The sequence below is a fragment of the Pleurodeles waltl genome, chromosome 7 (assembly GCF_031143425.1).
Source record: "Pleurodeles waltl isolate 20211129_DDA chromosome 7, aPleWal1.hap1.20221129, whole genome shotgun sequence".
NCBI lineage: Eukaryota > Metazoa > Chordata > Amphibia > Caudata > Salamandridae > Pleurodeles > Pleurodeles waltl.
The window spans coordinates 448,377,111-448,402,615 of NC_090446.1; the positions used below are offsets into that span (position 1 = coordinate 448,377,111).

The window sequence follows — 25,505 nt, forward strand, 5'->3', positions numbered from 1 at the left end:
CCTGGTGGACCTGGGCACAAGCAGGAGCCCCAAGAGGGTGATCCATGTAAACCGCCTTAAGCTCTTCCATGACAGGGCTGATGTAAATCTGTTGATGGTGACAGATGAGGACCAGGAAGCTGAGAGTGAACCTCTCCCTGATCTCCTCTCATCAGACCCTAAAGATGGCTCAGTAGATGGAGTGATCTACTCAGACACCCTCTCTAGCCAACAGCAGTCTGACTGTAGGAAGGTCCTGCAGCAGTTTGCTGAACTCTTTTCCCTAACCCCTGGTCAGACACACCTGTGTACCCATGATGTGGACACAGGAGACAGCATGCCTGTCAAAAACAAAATATTTAGACAGTCTGACCAAGTTAAGGAAAGCATCAAGGTGGAAGTCCACAAGATGCTGGAATTGGGAGTAATTGAGTACTCTGACAGCCCCTGGGCTAGCCCAGTGGTCTTAGTCCCCAAACCTCACACCAAAGAAGGAAAGAGAGAGATGAGGTTTTGTGTGGACTACAGAGGTCTCAACTCTGTCATCAAGACAGATGCCCATCCCATTCCTAGAGCTGATGAGCTAATAGACAAATTAGGGGCTGCCAAATTCTTAAGTACCTTTGACTTAATAGCAGGGTACTGGCAAATCAAAATGGCCCCTGGAGCATAAGAAAAGACAGCATTCTCCACACCGGATGGGCATTATCAGTTCACTGTTATGCCCTTTGGTTTAAAGAATGCCCCTGCCACCTTCCAAAGGTTGGTGAATCAAGTCCTTGCTGGGTTGGAATCCTTTAGTGCAGCTTATCTTGATATTGCTGTCTTCAGCTCCACCTGGCAGGACCACCTGGTCCACCTGAAGAAGGTTTTGAAGGCTCTGCAATCTGCAGGCCTCTCTATCAAGGCATCCAAATGCCAGATAGGGCAGGAAACTGTGGTTTACTTGGGACACCTTGTAGGTGGAGGCCAAGTTCAGCCACTCCAGCCTAAGATCCAGACTATTCTGGACTGGGCAGCTCCAAAAACCCAGACTCAAGTCAGGGCATTCCTTGGCTTGACTGGGTACTATAGGAGGTTTGTGAAGGGATATGGATCCATTGTGACAGCCCTCACAGAACTCACCTCCAAGAAAATGCCCAAGAAAGTAAACTGGACTGTAGAATGCCAACAGGCCTTTGACACCCTGAAGCAAGCTATGTGCACAGCACCAGTTCTAAAAGCTCCAGATTACTCCAAGCAATTCATTGTGCAAACAGATGCCTCTGAACATGGGATAGGGGCAGTTTTGTCCCAAACAAATGATGATGGCCTTGACCAGCCTGTTGCTTTCATTAGCAGGAGGATACTCCCCAGGGAGCAGCGTTGGAGTGCCATTGAGAGGGAGGCCTTTGCTGTGGTTTGGTCCCTGAAGAAGTTGAGACCATACCGCTTTGGTACTCACTTCCTAGTTCAAACTGACCACAGACCTCTCAGATGGCTGATGAAAATGAAAGGTGAAAATCCAAAACTGTTGAGGTGGTCCATCTCCCTACAGGGAATGGACTTTATAGTGGAACACAGACCTGGGACTGCCCATGCCAATGCAGATGGCCTTTCCAGGTTCTTCCACTTAGAAAATGAAGACTCTGTTGGGAAAGGTTAGTCTCATCCTCTTTCGTTTGGGGGGGGGGGGGGGGGGGGGAGGGGGTTGTGTAAGGAAATGCCTCCTTGGCATGGTTACCCCCTGACTTTTTGCCTTTGCTGATGCTATGTTTTGAATTGAAAGTGTGCTGAGGCCTGCTAACCAGGCCCCAGCACCAGTGTTCTTTCCCTAACCTGTACTTTTGATTCCACAATTGGCACACCCTGGCATCCAGATAAGTCCCTTGTAACTGGTACCTCTGGTACCAAGGGCCCTGATGCCAGGGAAGGTCTCTAAGGGCTGCAGCATGTATTATGCCACCCTAGAGACCCCTCACTCAGCACAGACACACTGCTTACCAGCTTGTGTGTGCTAGTGAGAACAAAATGAGTAAGTCGACATGGCACTCCCCTCAGGGTGCCATGCCAGCCTCTCACTGCCTATGCAGTATAGGTAAGACACCCCTCTAGCAGGCCTTACAGCCCTAAGGCAGGGTGCTCAGGGGAACCCTTGGACTCTGTGCATGCTATTCCTTACTTTGAAATAGCACATATAGAGTCAACTTCCTACATTGGTGGATCAGCGGTGGGGTACTAGACTTTGCATTTGCTGGACTACTCAGCCAATACCTGATCACACGACAAATTCCAAAAATTGTCAATAGAAATTGATTTTTGCAATTTGAAATTTTCCTAAATTCTTTAAAGTCCTGCTAGGGCCTTGTGTTAGTCCCTGTTAGCATTGCTTTTAGAAGTTTAAAAGTTTGGTAAAAGTTTGAATTAGATTCTAGAACTAGTTTTAGTTTCTTAAAAAGTATTCCAACTTTTAGAAGAATAATGTCTAGTACAGATATGAATGTGGTGGAACTCGACACCACACCTTACCTCCATCTCCAGATGAAAGAGCTAAGGTCACTCTGTACAATAAGAAAAATAACAATGGGCTCCAGACCTACCAAACTACAGCTCCAGGAGCTGTTGGCAGAGTATGATAGAGCTAACCCCTCTGTGGATGGCAACACAGAGGATGATGATAGTGACTTGGAGGGTGATTCCCCCCCACCAGTCCTATCTAGGGAGAACAGGGCCTCTCAAGCCCTGACTCCAACAATAATAGTCAGAGATGCTGGCTCCCTCACAGGAGGGACCAGCACCTCTGAAATCACTGAGGATAACTCCAGTGAAGAGGACATCCAGTTAGCCAGGATGGCCAAAACATTGGCTTTGGAAAGACAGATCCTAGCCATAGAAAGGGAAAGACAAGAGATGGGCCTAGGACCCATCAATGGTGGCAGCAACATAAATAGGGTCAGAGATTCTCCTGACATGTTGAAAATCCCCAAAGGGATTGTAACAAAATATGAAGATGGTGATGACATCACCAAATGGTTCACAGCTTTTGAGAGGGCTTGTGTAACCAGAAAAGTGAACAAATCTCACTGGGGTGCTCTCCTTTGGGAAATGTTCACAGGAAAGTGTAGGGATAGACTCCTCACACTCTCTGGAAAAGATGCAGAATCTTATGACCTCATGAAGGGTACCCTGATTGAGGGCTTTGGATTCTCCACTGAGGAGTATAGGATTAGATTCAGGGGGGCTCAAAAATCCTCGAGCCAGACCTGGGTTGACTTTGTAGACTACTCAGTAAAAACACTAGATGGTTGGATTCAAGGCAGTGGTGTAAGTGATTATGATGGGCTGTACAATTTATTTGTGAAAGAACACCTGTTAAGTAATTGTTTCAATGATAAACTGCATCAGCATCTGGTGGACCTAGGACCAATTTCTCCCCAAGAATTGGGAAAGAAGGCGGACCATTGGGTCAAGACTAGGGTGTCCAAAACTTCCACAGGGGGTGACCAAAAGAAAGGGGTCACAAAACCTCCCCAGGGGAAAGGTGGTGAGACAGCCAAAAACAAAAATAGTAAAGAGTCTTCTACAGGCCCCCAAAAACCTGCACAGGAGGGTGGGCCCAGAGCCTCTTCACAAAACAATTCTGGGTACAAGGGTAAAAACTTTGATCCCAAAAAGGCCTGGTGTCGTAGCTGTAGTCAGTCTGGACACCAAACTGGAGACAAGGCCTGTCCCAAGAAAGATACCACTTCTAACTCCCATCCAGCTAAAACTGGAATGGCCAGTCTCCAAGTGGGATCAACAGTGTGCCCAGAGCAAATCAGGTGTCACACTGAAGCTACATTAGTCTCTGAGGGTGGGGTGGATTTAGCCACACTGGCTGCCTGGCCCCCTAACATGCAAAAATACAGGCAGCAGCTCTTAATTAATGGGACAAGTGTAGAGGGCCTGAGGGATACAGGTGCCAGTGTCACCATGGTGACAGAGAAACTGGTTTCCCCTGGCCAATACCTGACTGGACAAACTTATCCAGTCACCAATGCTGACAATCAAACTAAAGTACATCCCATGGCAATGGTAACTTTAGAGTGGGGAGGGGTCAATGGCATGAAACAGGTGGTGGTCTCCTCAAATATCCCAGTAGACTGTTTGCTTGGAAACGACCTGGAGTCCTCAGCATGGGCTGAGGTAGAACTAAAAACCCATGCAGCCATGCTGGGTATCCCTGAACTGGTGTGTGTCAAGACTAGGGCACAGTGCAAGGCACAGGGTGAAAAAGTAGAGCTGGAGTCTGGAAAAATGGCCCAGCCTACCAAGAGGAAAGGAAAGTCAGCTGGGAAACCAGCTGCAACACAACACCAAAAAGAGAACCTCTCTTCTCAGGAAGAAGTTCTGCCCTCTGAGGGAACTGAGCCTATGGAACTGGAACCTTATCAGGTTGAGCTCTTAGGCCCAGGGGGACCCTCAAGGGAAGAGTTGTGTAAGGGACAAGAAACCTGTCCCTCTCTTGAAGGCCTTAGGCAGCAAGCTCCTGAAGAGTCCAAAGGCAAGAAAAATGGAACACATAGGGTCTATTGGGAAGATGGACTCCTGTACACTGAGGCAAGAGATCCCAAACCTGGTGCCACTAGGAGAGTGGTAGTGCCTCACAGTTTCAGAGAGTTTATCCTGACCTTAGCCCATGATATTCCCCTTGCTGGGCATTTGGGACAAACCAAGACGTGGGAGAGGTTAGTCAACCACTTCTACTGGCCCAATATGTCCCAGAAGGTTAAGGAGTTTTGCCTCTCCTGCCCCACCTGTCAAGCCAGTGGTAAGACAGGTGGGCATCCAAAGGCCCCCCTCATTCCACTTCCAGTGGTGGGGGTCCCCTTTGAAAGAGTGGGTGTGGACATAGTTGGTCCGCTAGAACCTCCCACAGCCTCAGGAAATATGTACATCCTAGTAGTAGTGGATCATGCTACTAGGTATCCTGAAGCTATTCCCCTTAGGTCAACTACTGCCCCTGCAGTAGCCAAGGCCCTCATTGGTATCTTTACCAGAGTGGGCTTCCCTAAGGAGGTGGTGTCTGACCGAGTTACCAACTTCATGTCAGCATACCTAAAACACATGTGGAATGAATGAGGGGTGACTTATAAATTCACTACACCATATCATCCACAAACTAATGGCCTTGTTGAGAGATTCAACAAGACATTAAAGGGCATGATCATGGGGCTCCCAGAGAAACTCAAAAGGAGATGGGATGTCCTCTTGCCATGGCTGCTTTTCGCTTACAGAGAGGTGCCTCAGAAGGGAGTAGGATTCTCACCCTTTGAACTTCTGTTTGGCCACCCTGTAAGGGGACCACTTGCTCTTGTTAAAGAAGGCTGGGAGAGACCTCTTCATGAGCCTAAACAAGACATAGTGGACTATGTACTTGGCCTTCGCTCAAGAATGGCAGAGTACATGGAAAAGGCAAGTAAAAACCTTGAGGCCAACCAACAACTCCAGAAGTTGTGGTATGACCAAAAGGCTGCACTGGTTGAATTTCAACCAGGGCAGAAAGTCTGGGTTCTGGAGCCTGTGGCTCCCAGGGCACTCCAGGACAAATGGAGTGGCCCTTACCCAGTACTAGAAAGGAAGAGTCAGGTCACCTACCTGGTGGACCTGGGCACAAGCAGGAGCCCCAAGAGGGTGATCCATGTAAACCGCCTTAAGCTCTTCCATGACAGGGCTGATGTAAATCTGTTGATGGTGACAGATGAGGACCAGGAAGCTGAGAGTGAACCTCTCCCTGATCTCCTCTCATCAGACCCTAAAGATGGCTCAGTAGATGGAGTGATCTACTCAGACACCCTCTCTAGCCAACAGCAGTCTGACTGTAGGAAGGTCCTGCAGCAGTTTGCTGAACTCTTTTCCCTAACCCCTGGTCAGACACACCTGTGTACCCATGATGTGGACACAGGAGACAGCATGCCTGTCAAAAACAAAATATTTAGACAGTCTGACCAAGTTAAGGAAAGCATCAAGGTGGAAGTCCACAAGATGCTGGAATTGGGAGTAATTGAGTACTCTGACAGCCCCTGGGCTAGCCCAGTGGTCTTAGTCCCCAAACCTCACACCAAAGAAGGAAAGAGAGAGATGAGGTTTTGTGTGGACTACAGAGGTCTCAACTCTGTCATCAAGACAGATGCCCATCCCATTCCTAGAGCTGATGAGCTAATAGACAAATTAGGGGCTGCCAAATTCTTAAGTACCTTTGACTTAATAGCAGGGTACTGGCAAATCAAAATGGCCCCTGGAGCATAAGAAAAGACAGCATTCTCCACACCGGATGGGCATTATCAGTTCACTGTTATGCCCTTTGGTTTAAAGAATGCCCCTGCCACCTTCCAAAGGTTGGTGAATCAAGTCCTTGCTGGGTTGGAATCCTTTAGTGCAGCTTATCTTGATATTGCTGTCTTCAGCTCCACCTGGCAGGACCACCTGGTCCACCTGAAGAAGGTTTTGAAGGCTCTGCAATCTGCAGGCCTCTCTATCAAGGCATCCAAATGCCAGATAGGGCAGGAAACTGTGGTTTACTTGGGACACCTTGTAGGTGGAGGCCAAGTTCAGCCACTCCAGCCTAAGATCCAGACTATTCTGGACTGGGCAGCTCCAAAAACCCAGACTCAAGTCAGGGCATTCCTTGGCTTGACTGGGTACTATAGGAGGTTTGTGAAGGGATATGGATCCATTGTGACAGCCCTCACAGAACTCACCTCCAAGAAAATGCCCAAGAAAGTAAACTGGACTGTAGAATGCCAACAGGCCTTTGACACCCTGAAGCAAGCTATGTGCACAGCACCAGTTCTAAAAGCTCCAGATTACTCCAAGCAATTCATTGTGCAAACAGATGCCTCTGAACATGGGATAGGGGCAGTTTTGTCCCAAACAAATGATGATGGCCTTGACCAGCCTGTTGCTTTCATTAGCAGGAGGATACTCCCCAGGGAGCAGCGTTGGAGTGCCATTGAGAGGGAGGCCTTTGCTGTGGTTTGGTCCCTGAAGAAGTTGAGACCATACCTCTTTGGTACTCACTTCCTAGTTCAAACTGACCACAGACCTCTCAGATGGCTGATGAAAATGAAAGGTGAAAATCCAAAACTGTTGAGGTGGTCCATCTCCCTACAGGGAATGGACTTTATAGTGGAACACAGACCTGGGACTGCCCATGCCAATGCAGATGGCCTTTCCAGGTTCTTCCACTTAGAAAATGAAGACTCTGTTGGGAAAGGTTAGTCTCATCCTCTTTCGTTTGGGGGGGGTGGGGGGGGGGAGGGGGTTGTGTAAGGAAATGCCTCCTTGGCATGGTTACCCCCTGACTTTTTGCCTTTGCTGATGCTATGTTTTGAATTGAAAGTGTGCTGAGGCCTGCTAACCAGGCCCCAGCACCAGTGTTCTTTCCCTAACCTGTACTTTTGATTCCACAATTGGCACACCCTGGCATCCAGATAAGTCCCTTGTAACTGGTACCTCTGGTACCAAGGGCCCTGATGCCAGGGAAGGTCTCTAAGGGCTGCAGCATGTATTATGCCACCCTAGAGACCCCTCACTCAGCACAGACACACTGCTTACCAGCTTGTGTGTGCTAGTGAGAACAAAATGAGTAAGTCGACATGGCACTCCCCTCAGGGTGCCATGCCAGCCTCTCACTGCCTATGCAGTATAGGTAAGACACCCCTCTAGCAGGCCTTACAGCCCTAAGGCAGGGTGCACTATACCATAGGTGAGGGTACCAGTGCATGAGCACTGTGCCCCTACAGTGTCTAAGCAAAACCTTAGACATTGTAAGTGCAGGGTAGCCATAAGAGTATATGGTCTGGGAGTCTGTCAAACACGAACTCCACAGCACCATAATGGCTACACTGAAAACTGGGAAGTTTGGTATCAAACTTCTCAGCACAATAAATGCACACTGATGCCAGTGTACATTTTATTGTAAAATACACCACAGAGGGCACCTTAGAGGTGCCCCCTGAAACCTAACCGACTATCTGTGTAGGCTGACTGGTTCCAGCAGCCTGCCACACTAGAGACATGTTGCTGGCCCCATGGGGAGAGTGCCTTTGTCACTCTGAGGCCAGTAACAAAGCCTGCACTGGGTGGAGATGCTAACACCTCCCCCAGGCAGGAGCTGTAACACCTGGCGGTGAGCCTCAAAGGCTCACCCCTTTGTCACAGCACCGCAGGACACTCCAGGTTAGTGGAGTTGCCCGCCCCCTCCGGCCACGGCCCCCACTTTTGGCGGCAAGGCTGGAGGAAACAAAGAGAACAACAAGGAGGAGTCACTGGCCAGTCAGGACAGCCCCTAAGGTGTCCTGAGCTGAAGTGACTCCAACTTTTAGAAATCCTCCATCTTGCAGATGGAGGATTCCCCCAATAGGATTAGGGATGTGACCCCCTCCCCTTGGGAGGAGGCACAAAGAGGGTGTACCCACCCTCAGGGCTAGTAGCCATTGGCTACTAACCCCCCAGACCTAAACACGCCCTTAAATTTAGTATTTAAGGGCTCCCCTGAACCTAGAAAAACAGATTCCTGCAACTAACAAGAAGAAGGACTGCTGAGCTGACAAACCCCTGCAGAGGAAGAACAGAAGACACCAACTGCCTTGGCCCCAGACTTACCGGCCTGTCTCCTGCCTTCCAAAGAAACCTGCTCCAGCGACGCTTTCCAAGGGACCAGCGACCTCTGAATCCTCTGAGGACTGCCCTGCTTCGAAAAAGACAAGAAACTCCCGAGGACAGCGGCACTGCTCCAAAAGAACTGCAACTTTGTTACAAGGAGCAGATTTAAAGACCCCTGCAACTCCCCGCAAGAAGCGTGAGACTTGCAACACTGCACCCGGCGACCCCGACTCGACTGGTGGAAAACAACCAACTCAGGGAGGACCCTCCGGCGACTCTATGACTGAGTAACCAAAGTTGTCCCCCCTGAGCCCCCACAGCGACGCCTGCAGAGGGAATCCCCAGGCTCCCCCTGACCACGACTGTCTGAACTCCATTTCCAGACGGCTGGGAAAGACCCTGCACCCGCAGCCCCCAGCCCCTAAAGAAACGGAACTTCTGTGCAGGAGTGACCCCCAGGAGGCCCTCTCCCTTGCCCAGGTGGTGGCTACCCCGAGGAGCCCCCCCCTTGCCTGCCTGCATCGTTGAAGAGACCCCTTGGTCTCCCATTGAAAACTAAAGGAAACCCGACGCTTGTTTGCACACTGCACCCGGCCGTCCCCGCGCTGCTGAGGGTGTACTTTCTGTGTGGACTTGTGTCCCCCCCGGTGCCCTACAAAACCCCCCTGGTCTGCCCTACGAAGACGCGGGTACTTACCTGCTGGCAGACTGGAACCGGGGCACCCCCTTCTCTCCATTATAGCCTATGTGTTTTGGGCACCTCTTTGACCTTTGCACCTGACCGGCCCTGAGCTGCTGGTGTGATAACTTTGGGGTTGCTCTGAACCCCCAACAGTGGGCTACCTTGGACCAAAAACTGAAACCTGTAAGTGACTTACTTACCTGTGAAATCTAACAAAACTTTACCTCCCCCAGGAACTGTGAAAATTGCACTAAGTGTCCACTTTTAAAACAGCTTATTGTGTTTTATGTAAAAGGTATACATGCTAAAGTAATGATTCAAAGTTCCTAGAGTACTTACCTGCAATACCTTTCAAATGAGATATTACATGTAAAATTTGAACCTGTGGTTCTTAAAATAAACTAAGAAAAGATATTTTTCTATAACAAAACCTATTGGCTGGATTTGTCTCCGAGTGTGTGTTCCTCATTTATTGCCTGTGTGTATGTACAACAAATGCTTAACACTACTCCGTGGATAAGCCTACTGCTCGACCACACTACCACAAAATAGAGCATTAGTATTATCTATTTTTACCACTATTTTACCTCTAAGGGGAACCCTTGGACTCTGTGCATGCTATTCCTTACTTTGAAATAGCACATACAGAGCCAACTTCCTACAGTCTTCCAGTAGTTATTATTTTTTTTTTTTATCTGCACCTTGGAAACCTAACAGATCTGGCTCAACCCTACATAGTGATGTGATCTTTTACTCGGTCTACTGGAAAAAAGCCAAGTCTCTTTTCCTAAATTAATGAGGTGCAAGGTGTGGGGCAGTCTCCAGAGGTTAGGAAATGCATGCACGTCTAGTCACCTTCACCACAAGTATGACTCACACATTCAGAGGCATGCATTGATCTCTCGATCCAACCTTAATCTCACACGAGGTTAGAAAGGCTAAAACCAGAACTCTGGATCTGACTTTACTCAGACTTCAGCCGTGTGCAGATAGGCTGGAGAAGGACTAAAGGTGGGAATACCTTACCCACCCCCAACAGGAGGACCCCCTCTTCCAGCTCCTTTGGCTGATGGGAAGAGCCACGCTGGACACATAATACCACGGATCTATACTTTGGCACAATAATAAGTCTCATTAGGTATCTGGATACAAGTATACCTAGTTTTGTTTAGTGAGGCTTTGGTACTAAATGTAACCATTTCACATTTATGTTGGATTTTTGTTATTTTTTTATGTTTGTATCCTTCAAGTGATTCTTTTATGACAATGACAAAAGCTTTGTGATGACATTTCCTGTGACATAATAAATATCCTTATTAGTTACAACTACTAAGATTATTATAAAGCTTTGGCGAGGGATCCTTAGGTAAGTGAGCCTCACCCTTTAAACCTGTGCAATAGGCTGGAGTTACACGTAGATGTACAAGCAAGACTCACTCAAGTAGCCTGCATGAAGGGCTGACGTTTTAATGGCTCTCATCCATACAAATAGAGCAGTGGCTGAGACCAAGCCAGAACAGTGTTTTCTGGTAGCTCAAGACAGGGACCTAAATCACACAACTCAGAATTCAAGCCATCTACCTTATGTAAACAGAGATCAGCATAACGCACAGTAGTGACAAGCTTGGCCTCATGGAGTTAATACAGTTGTTGTATTTACTGTTCATCCTATTATGTTTTTTAATTGTGTACAATGTGCCCTTACCGGCTTATCTTTTTATTTCCACACTTCTCTCCCTTTCCTGCCCATCCCCGTTCCAAGCAACTTGATATGTTCTATAGAAAGTCGCAGCATTATACTTTGACAGTTATAATACAACAGGCATTTTTGGAAGATCCCTCTCTGACACCAAAGGTTAATACATTTCTCTCTCTACACACACCTGTTTCTGAGTTGCAAAAGAAGCAAATTTTGGTGACAAGAACAGGATCACGCTGCTGTAACTGAGGAATGGATTCCTGACCACCTTGGTCCCCACTGATGACGTGTGAGTTCCCAGCCAGCCCACACAGTGGTTGGTGAAGCGTGTCAGGCACCTTGCTGTTCCTTAATCGCTCCACACAGCAACAAGCCTTTTTCTAGTCACCAATCCAGCACTCCTGCCAGAGGCTGGAACACCAGACAGCCAACAGTCCTTTGTGCCGTACATCAAAGGAGCCTTGACACTTCATGCAGAGTAGACGCCTTGCCCAGGTATCCAAAGCTACATTTTGATCAGGGCACCATTTCCACAGATCAAGCATTTTTTTTTACTCTGATCCTCAGTACTAGTTGTCTGTACGTACATTTGTACAAACTGCTCCCTTCCTACGAAATATCTTTAATTCTACCTTTTTCCAACCTTACCTGCATCTGGTGCCATCAACCCCTTGTTACTTGCCTCCCCACTAACTCTTATCACACAGTTTGATTCTCCACATACATTTTTGCAAAATATGAGAGCTCCTCCTAGTCCTCGGAAATTTTAGCGAGAAGAGTTCCAAACATGTCTCTTGCCATTATCAATAAGATGTTCGTGGAATGCAGAAAGGGCATCCTTCGGCACTGCTTGGGACCAGAGGTCGAGGACATTTTCCACACATTGATGAAAGCTGAAGCATCTGAAGGTGAAGACTGATGACTTTAAAGAGGGTTTACTGAGGCCCGAAAATAGGTTCAAACCTACAATATGCAACAACTTTAGCACTATCTCTCCTACACTAGCAGAGACAAAGACAAATCTTTTGATGAGTTGGTTACAGCACTGAGGGGACTGTCGACCATCTGCAATTTCAGAGACTCAACTCACGAGATACGTGACCAACTCATGGTCAAAACTAATAACACACACATCCAGGAGAAGCTGCGAGTTATTGAAGATCTCACACTGGACGAAGTGATCAAATCCCCAAAAGTAATTGCCATTCAGTTTCACGGGTGTAAGAGGTCAATGAAGATAAACCTGTCAACAAAACCATTGAAATGTGTAGTGTAGTCAACTAGACAGAACCTTATGGGAATAGTCCTCCTTCAGTTGTGGCAGCAGCTCACAGTCTGCGTATTATAAGTACTGTCCAGCCTCTAGTCAGACTTGTGGGCGCATGGGCTATTTTTGCTAAGTAATTTAATTGTCACCAACCAAAATATGGACGAATTTAGGAACATGGATCTACTAAGCCACCAACTATGATCTTATTTGTGTAAGAATTAAAAAAACAATCTGGATGAAGAAAAATTAAAACCACCACTGTGCACCATGCAAGTAGTGAATCAGGAGTGAAGAGTGATGGTATACTCGATCACAGTACAAAATAACACAGGAAATTTGTATTTAAAATTTCCGTCTTGAGATGGGTCTCTAACCCAGCCATCAAGGCAGTAATCTCCAATAGAAAGACAATCAAGTACAATGGTTATTTCTTCAAATCGAGCTTCAGAGGTAAAAGTGCATCCATCAAAATTTATGCAGCATACCACGATGCTTGTGGACAGTGTTGGAGGAACCAGACGTTGTTGTAAACACCAATGTTTCTGACCCAGTGGTGGCCGTTCAAGAGGAAGAGTTGAGTTCAAAATGTGTTCAAGAACTTCGACGAGCATGATTTGTGCACTATATCAAATTAATGCAAGGTTCCATACCTGTAAAATAGAGACTGAAAGGTGTCCCAGTATGCACATGGAAGGACGTACAAGAACTACTTCAGGATCTACTATCTAAATAAATAATTGAAGAGTCAGTCCTGGGTATAGTCTGTAGTTTTAAGGAAGACCCACATAACCCCACAGAAGTCTCTGTATGGGTGTAGATCTCACAGCGCTGAACTGAAACGCTGTCATCGAACATCCATTGCTGAAAGTGGCTGGACTAATTTCTCTACTTGATGTAGCAGCTGTATTTGAGTGCCCTGTGCCACGCATATCAACAGGATGAACTAGGGGAGGAGTCGGAACTGCTGATTGCCTTCATCATATTATTTGGCTTCTTTAAGTAAGAATGGATGCGGTTTGGTCTGGTGTTAGCGACTTTGGTTATTCAGCAAGCTATTAACTTAATGACATGGACAATAATGTTAGACTGTTTCAAGATGACATATACTTGTCTTCCCCAAAGACTCTCAAGAACTTTATGAGATTCTTCAACAAGTCTGCTCGGGATTGGAAAGCAATGGGCTGGTACGGACTCTTGACAACTGCAACTTGTTCAGAGATCAAGTTGAGTATTTTCGCTGCGAGTTAACAGCAGAAGTAATTACAAAAGAATTTCCGGTGAAGGTGAGCAATCTGGCATCACAGCATGTTTATAAGGAGTAATTGTTGTAATTTAGGGGGCGGTACGGATAGTACTCAAAGTCCATTCAACATTTTGAAACTGTTATGGGATCTCTTGGGCAGCTTCTATGCAAAGACCAGGAACACAATGGAGAGACGTACAAGAAAACGTTTTCAATTTAAAAAATAACATAACCAATGCCCCCTACCTAAAGGCCATTATCCACGGACATAAAATGTATCATTACGGTGGACACCAGTGCATATAGTTTGGTGGTAGTATAGTTGGAACAAAATGAATGGGTGGCTGAATGTTTCTATGTCTCATCATTGTTTACACTGTACCATTAAAAGTTGCCTTTTGATTTCCGACCCTTTTCTGGTTTCCCTTTTTCCCCTCGTTACATAGAACGCTGCAGCAATCCACTTTGACAGTTGTGACAGGTGATGTGGGTGAACTATATCTTCACATCCCTGTATCCGAGATGCAACAACAGATTATAGGGTGTTTCTTTAAAACCCTACAGAGCGAAAAAAAAGCAAAGAAAACAAAAACTAGGAAGAAATGTGTACCGTTTTAGTTTTAAAACGGGCTATTGCTATAGAAGTGAGAGACCGACGTTGTGAGCAAGCATATTGTTCTGGCGCAGAGAAGCGGGGTTGTAACCGGTGGGGAAAGGTAATCGCGATCGATTGAAAGTAAAAACGCAGCGCAGGAGGTGTGCCGTTCTTACCCATGTACCCGCCGCCCTCATTATATTTTCTGTTTTGCAGATCAGCTGCCTCTTACTTTATCCCATTTCCTATTTCCCCCTATCACCATCCTCTAGCGGCTCTCTATAAACACTCTCTCGTCCACCGTTATACACTCCCAGCACCACAGGATCATTTTTCTCTTACCTCCTAGGTTCTCCCTCTGACGCCGGTGACCACGAGAAAGAAAAAGAATTTGAAGTCGGAGGCACAGAACTCACGGTGCGCACGCGCCGCTGCTTCCTACATAAAATGGCAGCAGAATCCACCCAAGAGGCATGCCGGTAGTTGAAGTCCATTAGCAAGAAAGGGGCCACGAGAGAGTGTGTAGATGGGACAGCAAGTGGACTATAAATCCCAGTTGCAATCTACGCGCGCCTTATGACTGGTTTACGACAACTCTCAGGAACCTCTGGGAGAAGTGGTTTGTTCTGAGTTAGAGCGGCATATGGTTTCAGAGAATTACGTGAGACCGTGAAGTTTGAGAGGCATGTGTCTTGCTGAGAATTGCCAGGCTCAGAGGCCTATAGATATCTAGCCCTGGAAAGCCACTGAGTTATGTAATATAACGGTTATCTGTAGATAACATATGAACCTAAAGGGAAATCATCGAGAAGAAAGCAATGTGCAGCGAATGCTCGATGGCTGTCATAATACGAGCACACTGGGTGGTGTTAAATGTGTAACGTCTAAAAAGAAAACATTGGAAAATATCAAATCCATGTGTACAGTAAGTTACATATAAAACGTAGTCGGACTTAAACCCCAAAACAGACAGGTCATCGACATAGAAGTAGGACTGTTGAAACCGACACGCACCCGACTACAGTGAAAATAAAACATTTTCTAGTTCAGTGTCACGAAATTTCAATTCTATTAAGGACACCGAGGCGAGGATCATGCTTCACTTTCTTTACTGAAGAATAAACAGCAGCTAATCAAAAAACCTTAAACATAAAAACTATAAGATTCACCTGCAGTCCATATTGGCATCCAATCATATGCCTTTCCTTAGGAATCCAAACGAAGGAGTGAGTGAACCATAGACCTCTCCAACCGACTTCTGCCAACAGGGCACAAACCAAGAGCTGAAAACTTCTCAGATTCTCTTGATCATTAATGTATCTTTATTGTCGGAACCTAGGACAAACGGAAAACATACAAATAATACTTGTTCTGACCCAAATGGATCAACGGGTGAGTATATCAAAAAGCTCATTACAGTTTTATGTATAGATACAGATATTTATTCATACAAATATGCATTGTCTTTTATTTTATGGGCAGGATAATCCTCACCTCCATATCCTTAATAGAATTAAAAAAAATTGACTCGCAAGCTAGACATTTTTTCATTCTATGTCAGGACCGGAGGCTTCGGATTATGCTAGTTCAAAGCTGAACAACCACTGTAGATGCCACATCAACAAAAGGTTTATGATAAAATACTTTGAAGGTAGAATCCGAAGATCAGTCTTCCGCTGCCATTATGTCCCCTTAACGAGAAACTGTACAAAACCCCTTCAAGGCCATAATTCCACGAACAAAGTGTGCTCCGAATTTGGAAATGTCAATCCCAGCCTCCACTAACATCCATCTGACCCATCTGGCTAAAGATGCTGCAGATACTGGGCCAAAAGGACTCTATAATGTAATGAAATCAAATAAAGCTTTGCAGGCAACTGTTTGCAAGACAGGTCCTCATTACAAGGACAGTCTCTCTAAAAAACGTAAGACGACATCTACGTCCCATAAAGAAGAATATCTAGGCTTAGGAGGTCTAACCATTCTGATGCCCGTAGCAACTTGCATACTAATGGATGTTCACCTACAGGCTTACCCTCCAAATGGGGATGTCCTGCATAAACCACGGACCTGATATTATTAACGGTTCAATAAGCCAAACCAAGGGAAGCTAATTCTGACAAAAAGTTAACAATCAAATAAATGTTCACTCCTATGGGATTGATATGTTGTTCACCATACCAACAGACCCATCTTTTCCAAGATGATTTATATCGTTTATGTGTGGAAGGGGCCCAGGATTGGGACAAGAAAAACATTGCATTGTCTGAAACTCCTGGCATTTGCCATAGTCGCTGGAAAGTCTCCACGCCATGAGGGACAATCAAAGGATGAGGCACCCCCGCTGGATCCAGAAGCAGAGAGGGTTCGAAAGGGATGCAAATCGGTTGTGCACAAGACATTGCCATTGCCACAGGAAACCACAGTTGAGGCTTCAAAAGCGGCATCACTAAAATGATTTCGGCTACCTGTCTCCTCACCTGAGAAAGTACTCTCTGAATCATGGAAAACAGGGGAAATGCATACAGCAGCCCCATCCAACAGGATTGGAGGAAGGCATCTGATCCCGCTGTGAGGAGATCCAGTCTCCAACTGAAAAACCATGGCAGCTGTGTATTCAGTCTCAATGCAAATAGGTCTACTGAACAAGGATCCCAAAATTGGTTCAGGCTGTGAAAAATCTGCGTATTGAGTTTCCTATCGCTGCCATCCTTCAAGAAACAAGTGTTCCAGTCCGCCACCAGATTGGCGCATCCCGGGATATACTCTGCTGTCACCGAAATATGATGCTGGAGACAAAATTGTCAGAATTCCTTGGCTATCTCCACAAGAACTCATGATCTGGTATCGCCCAGGAGATTGATATATAAAACCGCTGAAAAGTTATCCATACGAAGCAGGATACAACAACTCACTTTGCGTGGAGAAAGAGATCGAATTGCAAACGCTCCAGCTAGGAGCTCCAGACGATTGACATGAGACCCCGCCTTTCTTCTGCACTAAGAAGAGTGTACTGACAAACCCTGAGGGATGTGGGTTCATTGTGACTATGGCTTTCTGGCAAAAAAGTCCCTTGACTGATGTCTCTCTGTTTGGGAAAAATGAATGGGATTTGGAGGAACTTTCTGATGATGTGAGGAGTAAAACTGTAGTCTGAATCCTCGGACCATTTGCAATACCCACAGGTCCTGAGAAATGCGTTCCCAAGCTGTAATATGCCCCTTTAGCCTTCCCTGTAGAATCATCTCTAAAAAGATAATGACTCTCACCTGTGGTTGTGCCATCTGGACCTTTGAAACTTCCTCAATTGGAGCCTCTAAAGCCATGCCTCCAACCTCTTCGTGATTGGGTAGGGTAAAATCCGGACGTGGCATAGGAATTACTTCGTCCTCATTGGGGATATGCTCCAGAGACCTAGTAAAATCCACGGCCTGGCCTCTGTAGCATCCAACCCTGACAAAAAGGCCCCCACTGAACATCTTTTTTATTGATGTCTGGGCCTTGTCTAACTCTGAAAAGGTGGCTACATGCTTCCCTAAATCTTTGATTAATTTATCCCCGAAATACCATGCGATTCGCCAGGGATCCCAGCTCATTAGGGGCTAATTCAGCCAACTTCGGGTCGATGCACATCAGAAATGATCGTCTACGCTCAGTAGACATTGTGCAGTTGGCGTTACCCAAGTGGCAGACTGCTCGTTGATCCCATTCCGGCACAGTGTCTGGATCCAGCAGGTAATTCATTTCTTTTGCTTGAATTGCGAGTTCCAGAATCTTCTTGAACTACTCGTACCGTCATCTCGTTTCGTTTGCTATGCAGTGTACAGCCCGGGTGGCTCTCCGTTGGCAGAAGTCTCCTCGCCAATTTCGGTCCCGCTCGCATTTCACCGCAGAGATCTTCAGCTGCCTAGGGCATCTCCTGATGGAACGGTTCAGAGCCGGGAGCCCGTCAACGGGCGGTGGGGTGGGCATAAAGGGGCTTTCCACTAGGTTTCCTGAGTGGATTTGGAAACGGAAAGGAGGAGCCGAGATCCACGAGGCGAGCGCCGGGAGCACCAGGAGCCAGAGCCATGGCATATTGTGGCATCTGTGCTGCGAAAACAGCGGTAACGGAAAAAAAGCAAGAGCCGAGTGAAGTGACGAGCCGGGGGGACTAGCGTCTGTGTCCGCCGACTGAGCAGACCCACGAGGTAACAAGCTACCTTGGAGATTTGAGGTATTGATACCTTGGGATATTTTGTGACATTTGGGACGCACTAAGGCCCTCATGACAACCCTGGCGGTCGGTGTTAAAGCGGCGGTAAGACCGCCAACATGCCGGCGGTAAAAAAAAATGGAATCACGACCATGGCAGAAACCACCAACATAGACAGCCACTTTAACACTCTGACCGCCACGGCGGTACAAACAAACAGCACGGTGGTCACCGCCAACAGTCAGGCAGAAGACAATGTATCGCCCACATTATTATGAGAGGCCAATCCGCCACCTTTTCCGGGGCGGAACCAAAGCAAACAAAAACACGGCAGAAACAGGACTTGGAAGGGAAAACACTCACCTCTCCATACCCCATGAGGAACCAGGACGCCACAGAGTCAGAAGTCCAAATACTCCCTGCCATGGTATTCCTGCTCCTCTACCAGGAGCACGAAAGATGGTGACGACAACCACGGTGAGTACTGCACCTACAACACAGGGGAGGGGGGAGGGAAAAGAGAGCGACACACACACGCAACACACTCACCTACAACAACATACACACAAATACATGCTGCAACATTACATTTACATCCCCCCAGCTCCCCCCAGAAGAACGCAAGGACAAAAGGAAATGAGCTGAACGAGTGTAATAAATAAAAATCCATTAGTCAAAACTTGAAATACAGTATATACAATTATGTACACCAACTACACATGTCCGGATAGTGCACCATTCATAGTCCGTGGACCACTGGGCCCAAAAAGCATGGGCGAGGCCCACACTCAATACCAGACTTCAAACGGAGAGAACACTGCAGGAGCATCAGATCGAAATGAAACAGGCACCTCAGGAGGAAGGGAAGGGGGGGGCACCTCAGCCGGATGAGTGCACGACGCCAGCTCCACGAGGGGGCTCCATGCCCACTGCTGTATCCTGGGGAGTGCAAAGCCACACTCTCACAAGTCTTTACAGTGGGTGGTTTGCCCACTGCTGTATCCTGGGGAGTGCAAAGCCACAGTCTCACAAGTGTTTACAGTGGGTGGGTTGCCCACTGCTGTATCCTGGGGAGTGCCAAGCCACAGTCTCACAAGTCTTTACAGTGTCTGGTTTGCCCACTACTGTATCCTGGGGAGTGCCAAGCCACAGTCTCTCAAGTGGATGCCTTTCTCCACTGGTTCTGGAGGGGGCTTTGAGCCCAGAGTGCTTCATCCTGCCAAGGACTGAGGTAGTGGATGTATCTCTCCACTGGTTCTGGAGGGGGCTTTGTGCCCAGAGTGCTTCATCCTGCCAAGGACTGAGGGAGTGGATGCCTTTCTCCACTGGTTCTGGAGGGGACTTTGTGCCCAGAGTGCTTCATCCTGCCAAGGACTGAGGTAGTGGATGTATCTCTCCACTGGTTCTGGAGGGGGCTTTGTGCCCAGAGTGCTTCCTCCTGCCAAGGACTGAGGTAGTGGATGTATCTCTCCACTGGTTCTGGAGGGAGCTTTGTGCCCAGAGTGCTTTATCCTGCCAAGGACTGAGGTAGTGGATGTATCTCTCCACTGGTTCTGGAGGGGGCTTTGTGCCCAGAGTGCTTCATCCTGCCAAGGACTGAGGTAGTGGATGCCTTTCTCCACTGGTTCTGGAGGGGGCTTTGTGCCCAGAGTGCTTCATCCTGCCAAGGACTGAGGTAGTGGATGTATCTCTCCACTGGTTCTGGAGGGGGCTTTGTGCCCAGAGTGCTTCATCCTGCCAAGGACTGAGGTAGTGGATGTATCTCTTCACTGGTTCTGAAGGGGGCTTTGTGCCCAGAGTGCTTCATCCTGCCAAGGACTGAGGTAGTGGGTGCCTTTCTCCACTGGTTCTGGAGGGGGCTTTGTGCCCAGAGTGCTTCATCCTGCCAAGGACTGAGGTAGTGGATGTATCTCTCCACTGGTTATGGAGGGGGCTTTGTGCCCAGAGTGCTTCATCCCGCCAAGGACTGAGGTAGTGGATGTGAGACTCCACTGACGGTGGTGCAACATGCAAGCTGCCCAGACTCCTAGAACTGACCACCAGCCTCGTACGACTGACCACTGGGGATGGCAGCCATGTCTGCGTTGGTGCCACTGGCTCAGGATGTCGCGGGGTGCTGGCAGGGGGCTCTGTGGCATCAGTGCTGGCGGCGGTCTCTGTGGCATCAGTGCTGGCGTCGGGGTCAGTGGCATCGTGCTGGCGGCGATCTCTGTGGCATCGATGCTGGCGGCGGTGTCAGTGGCATCGGAGCTGGTGGCGGGCTCAGTGGCCTGAGCCACTCTTGTGTGTTGAGGTGTGCGCATGCTGGTCTGATGGTGTGCTTGGGATAGGCTGTGGTACAGGGGATTGGGTCTGGGTGGATGAGGTTGGAGGGGGGAGGCTGGACACAAGGACAATGGCTACCATCAGTGCTGAGGCTAGAGCCTGAAATGCTCTCTGTTGGGCTGCCTGGCCAGAATGAATGCCCTCCAGGTATGCATTTGTTTGTTGCAACTGCCTCTCTACACCCTGGATGGCATTCAGAATGGTAGGCTGCCCAACAGTGAGGGATCTCAGGAGGTCAATAGCCTCCTCACTGAGGGCAGCAGAACTCACCCTGGCCTAGGGGAACCCACAGCCCACCTCCCCCACTCTTAATACCACCTCTTAATACACGCAGAGTCAGATGGATGTGACTGTACTCACCCCCTTGTGGCTGCTTTGATGCCCTGAAGCGCCCATGCAACTCCGGATAGGCCACCGCCAGGATCCGGTACATCAGGGGGGTCATGGTGCGACGGGCACCCCTCCCACGTTGGGAGGCCGTCCCCAGCTGGGCCTCCGCCGTCTTCTTGCTCCAGCGGCGAATGTCCTCCCATCTTTTCCGGCAGTGGGTCCTCTGTCTGTGGTGGACCCCCAGGGTCCGGACGTCCTTGGCGATGGCATGCCAAATATCCTTCTTCTGGTGGGCGCTGGCCTAGAGGAATAGTACAGGGGAAAAAGGAAAATCTTTAACCGTCCGGACCGTCACATTCATTGACCCACGTTCCCACCCTTGCCCTAACGCACATACACTCACCGTCCGCTCATGCAGGCCTCAGTCCCCCCGTATCTTCCATCCACACCACTCCAAACAGGCATTGCCCATACAGCATGCTCACAGTGTACTCACCTGCTTGTCTGGATGACCGTAGAGTAGCGTGTACTGGGGGAGGACCCCATCCACTAACTTCTCCAACTCCTCCGAAGTGAAGGCAGGGGCCCATTCCCCAGACACATGAGCCATTGTCGCTTCCAGACTGAGGTCACAGCAGCACTTGCAGTGTATGTCCTCTCCTGTTGAAGTTCTGGTAACAAGTGAGTGAACAGACAGAAAATGGGGGTCACGTCCGCGGCGGTGCATACCGTCACCGCCGGCGTACATCGTCATTGGCTCCTGGGACCCGTAGGGTCCAATGTTAACCAATGCAGGATTGCGCAGCGGTCTTTGACCGCCTACCGCGACGGTGTACAACGCCAGCGCAGTTACCTCATATACCCTTGTCCCACCTTACAGGTCAGGCAGCCGCCATTTCAGGGGGCCACATGGCATTAATTTTAAATGTGTCACACCTATCTAGGCCTTGCATACACACAGTGACACGCACATTGCGGATTGACAAATGTGTGCAATAAACATTTTTTTAATACCTCAGTGTTGACTGACTCACTGCTCGCTGTTCTCGTCCATAGGGCACGTCTGCTGGGGCAGATAAGGAGATGGCGGCATCCTCCGGTGTACAGACCGCTGGTGGACCTGTCGACAATGGAAGAGAGACACGTAATAGTCACCCACAGACTTGATCGTGCAACAATCCAGGAACTGTGTGCCCAGTTGGAGCCAGACCTGATGTCAGCTATCCGCCATCCCACAGGAATCCCCCCTCTAGTGCATGTCCTGTCAGTACTCCATTTCCTGGTAAGTGGGTCTTTTCAAACTGCAGTTGCCATTGCATCAGGGATGTCCCAGCCTATGTTCTCAAACGTGTTGTCCAGAGTATTGTCTGCCCTGCTGAAACACATGCGCAGCTACATCGTTTTCCCTCAGGTGGAGGATTTGCCCACAGTGATAGGTGACTTCTATGCCCTGGGACATATCCCCAACATCATAGGTGCCATTGATGGGACACATGTGGCCTTGGTACCCCCCTCCCGCAGGAGTGAACAGGTGTACAGAAACCGGAAGAGTTACCATTCAATGAATGTGCAGATGGTGTGTTTGGCCGACCAGTACATCTCCCATGTAAATGCCAAGTTTCCAGGCTCAGTGCGTGACGCTTACATTTTGAGGAATAGCAGCATCCCTTATGTGATTGGGCAACTCCAGAGGCACCGTGTGTGGCTAATAGGTGAAGACAAGGACCCTATACCCTGTGAATAGTTGTCTGGGTCTGTGGTTGTCCCTAAGGGTTAGTGTGTGTCTAACAGTTGTCCCTCGATATTTTCTGGTGACTCTGGCTCCCCCAACCTGTCATGGCTACTGACCCCAGTGAGAAATCCCAGGACAAGGGCAGAGGACCGCTACAGTGAGGCACATGGGCGAAGTAGGAGACTGATAGAAAGGACCTTCGGCCTTCTGAAGGCCAGGTTCCGGTGCCTCCAAATGACAGGTGGTTCTCTCCACTACTCACCAAAGAAGGTGTGCCAGATCATCGTGGCCTGCTGTATGCTGCACAACCTGGCTTTGCGACAACAGGTGCAGAAGGATGGTCCAGAAGGAGGTCTTGTGGCAGCTGTGGAGCCTGTGGGCAGTAAAGAAGAGGAGGCAGAAGAAGAGGATATCGACAACAAAAACAAAGTTATCCAGCAATACTTCCAGTGAGACACAGGTAAGAAGATGTCACTGCCTCACACATCTCATACAATTGTTAGACCTATCATAAGTCTGTCACTTTCACCCAGTGTATGGACCCTGACTTGTCACTTTGCCTTTCCATTTCACAGATGTGGGTCCCACTGTGTGACCTCTGCTATATTACCTCATGGACTAGAGCTGTGTGACATAGGTATGTTGGCAATACAATCGACATTGCTATTTTCCTTAGTTATTGCAAATACACATTTGTGAAAGCACAGACTGACTCCAGATTGTTTTGTGATTCAAGGGTGTTTATTTCAGTGCAAATTAGTGGAGGGGGTTGTAAAATGGGCAGGGGTGATGGTGGAGGATTGTCCATGGCAGAGTCCAGTCTATTTGTTTCACAGGTGCATTGTCCAAAGGGGCATAGGAAGTGGAGCTAGGGCAGTTGATGGAGGGACAGGTTGACGAAGTGGATCAGAAGGATGACATTCAGGGGGGTCTCATTTCCTGGCGGGGGTCTTGGCATTGTTCTCTGTCTTTGTCCTGGATCTCAGGGACCGTTTGCGGGGTGGTTCTCTATCTGCAGGGGGTGGGGTGCTGCTGTCGTGGTCCTGTGGCGGTGCCTCCTGTCCACTAGCGCCAGCAGAGATGGTGGGCTGTTCATCATCCAGGCTAGTGTCAGGGGCCCCTTGTTGTGCCACAGTGTCCCTACTGGTATCCAAAAGGTCCTTCAGCACCCCTACAATGGTGACCAGGGTGGTGTTGATGGACTTAAGTTCCTCCCTGATCCCCAGATACTGTTCCTCTTGCAGCCGCTGGGTCTCCTGAAACTTGGCCAGTACCGTTGCCATCATCTCCTGGGAATGATGGTACGCTCCCATGATTTTGGAGAGGGCCTTGTGGAGAGTGGGTTCCCTGGGCCGTCCTCCCCCGTCGCACAGCTGTCCTCCCAGTTCCCCTGTTATCCTGTGCCTCTGTCCCCTGAACCGTGTGCCCACTGCCACTGCCCCCAGGTCCCTGATTTTCTTAGGTTGGTGGGTTTGCCTGGGTTCCCTGTAGTGGTGGACACACTGCTGCTTGACGTGTCCTGGAACAGAGGGATGGGACCGCTGAGAGGGTGCTCTGCTGGTGTTTCCTGAGTGGGGAGGCTCTGTGGTGGCATGTGCCAGTGTGAGGGGAACCAACTGTCCCGAGGTCCCAGATTGGCCGGGCTGGTCATCTTGATCCAGTTGGACAGAGCTGCTGTCATCACTGTGGGCCTCTTCTGTGGGTGAAGTGGACATGTCTGGAACCTCCTGTCCGGTGACATTGGGTAGTTTCCTGCAGGGGTGTAAAGGCATGATTATTGCATCTGTGTGTGCCATTGTGTGCAATGGGTGGGTGACCCTGTACTCCAGTGCTTGCATTCTTGTCTAGGACCTTGTGTTGTTGCATGCAGGGCTTGGTATTGGGATGTGTGGGTTGTGATAGTGGGTCATATGTTAGGTGTTGGAGTGATGGGGGTGAGGGTGGGGTATGTGATAGCATGCAGGTAGGGTGGGGGATGTAATAGTTAAGATTTGACTTACCAGAGTCCATTCCTCCTGCTACTCCTGCGAGCCCCTCAGGATGCAGTATAGCCAAGACCTGCTCCTCCCATGTTGTTAGTTGTGGGGGAGAAGGTGGGGTTCTGCCGCCAGTCCTCTGAACTGCAATCTGGTGTCTTGAGACCACAAAACGCACCTTCCCCCGTAGGTCGTTCCACCTCTTCCTGATGTCACCCAGTGTTCTTGGGTGCTGTCCGACTGCGTTGACCCTGTCTACGATTCTGCGCCATAGCTGCATCTTCCTAGCTATGGAGGTGTGCTGCACCTGTGATCCGAATAGCTATGGCTCTACCCGGACGATTTCCTCCACCTTGACCCTGAGCTCCTCCTCAGAGAACCTGGGGTATCTTTGAGGTGCCATGATGTGGTGTGGGTGATGTGTAGGGTGGTGTGTGTGTTGTGATGTGTGAGGTGATGTGTTTGTTGTCTGAGGTGCGTGGATATTGTGTGAGTGATGTTGTGTGTCTGTAGATGCTAGTATTGTTGATGGTGGTGTCTCTGTGTGTGCTTCTTTCTCAATTTTTGTCATAGGGGTTTGTGGGTGATGTGGGTGTGTGTTTTATATTGTATTGGGTGTGTGAAAGTGGTGTGTGTATGTGTATCAGGTGTGTGTATTTTGAATTGTCCAATGTCGTTGTGTTTAGTAAATGTGTGTGTATTTTGAGCACGGCGGTGTGTACCACCAATGGAATACTGCGGTTGAAAGACCACTGCGTGGATTCGTGGGTCATGATAGTGCGGGCGTATTCCTGTTGGCGTGACGGTGGAGGTTTTGTTATCGCCAGTTTATCACTAACCTTTGGTGTGGCGGA

At 48.6% G+C, this 25,505-nt stretch overlaps 1 protein-coding gene across 1 annotated transcript in view; it reads right to left on the reverse strand.

The window, feature by feature from the left end:
• Positions 1 to 14,558, reverse strand: part of LOC138304166 (eukaryotic translation initiation factor 3 subunit C-like) — a 349,228-nt gene extending 334,670 nt beyond the window's left edge. The window contains exon 1 of the mRNA XM_069243993.1: positions 14,436 to 14,558. The gene's annotated coding sequence lies outside the window, so the exon portion shown is untranslated. The remainder of the gene's footprint in view (positions 1 to 14,435) is intronic.
• Positions 14,559 to 25,505: the final 10,947 nt, after the last annotated feature.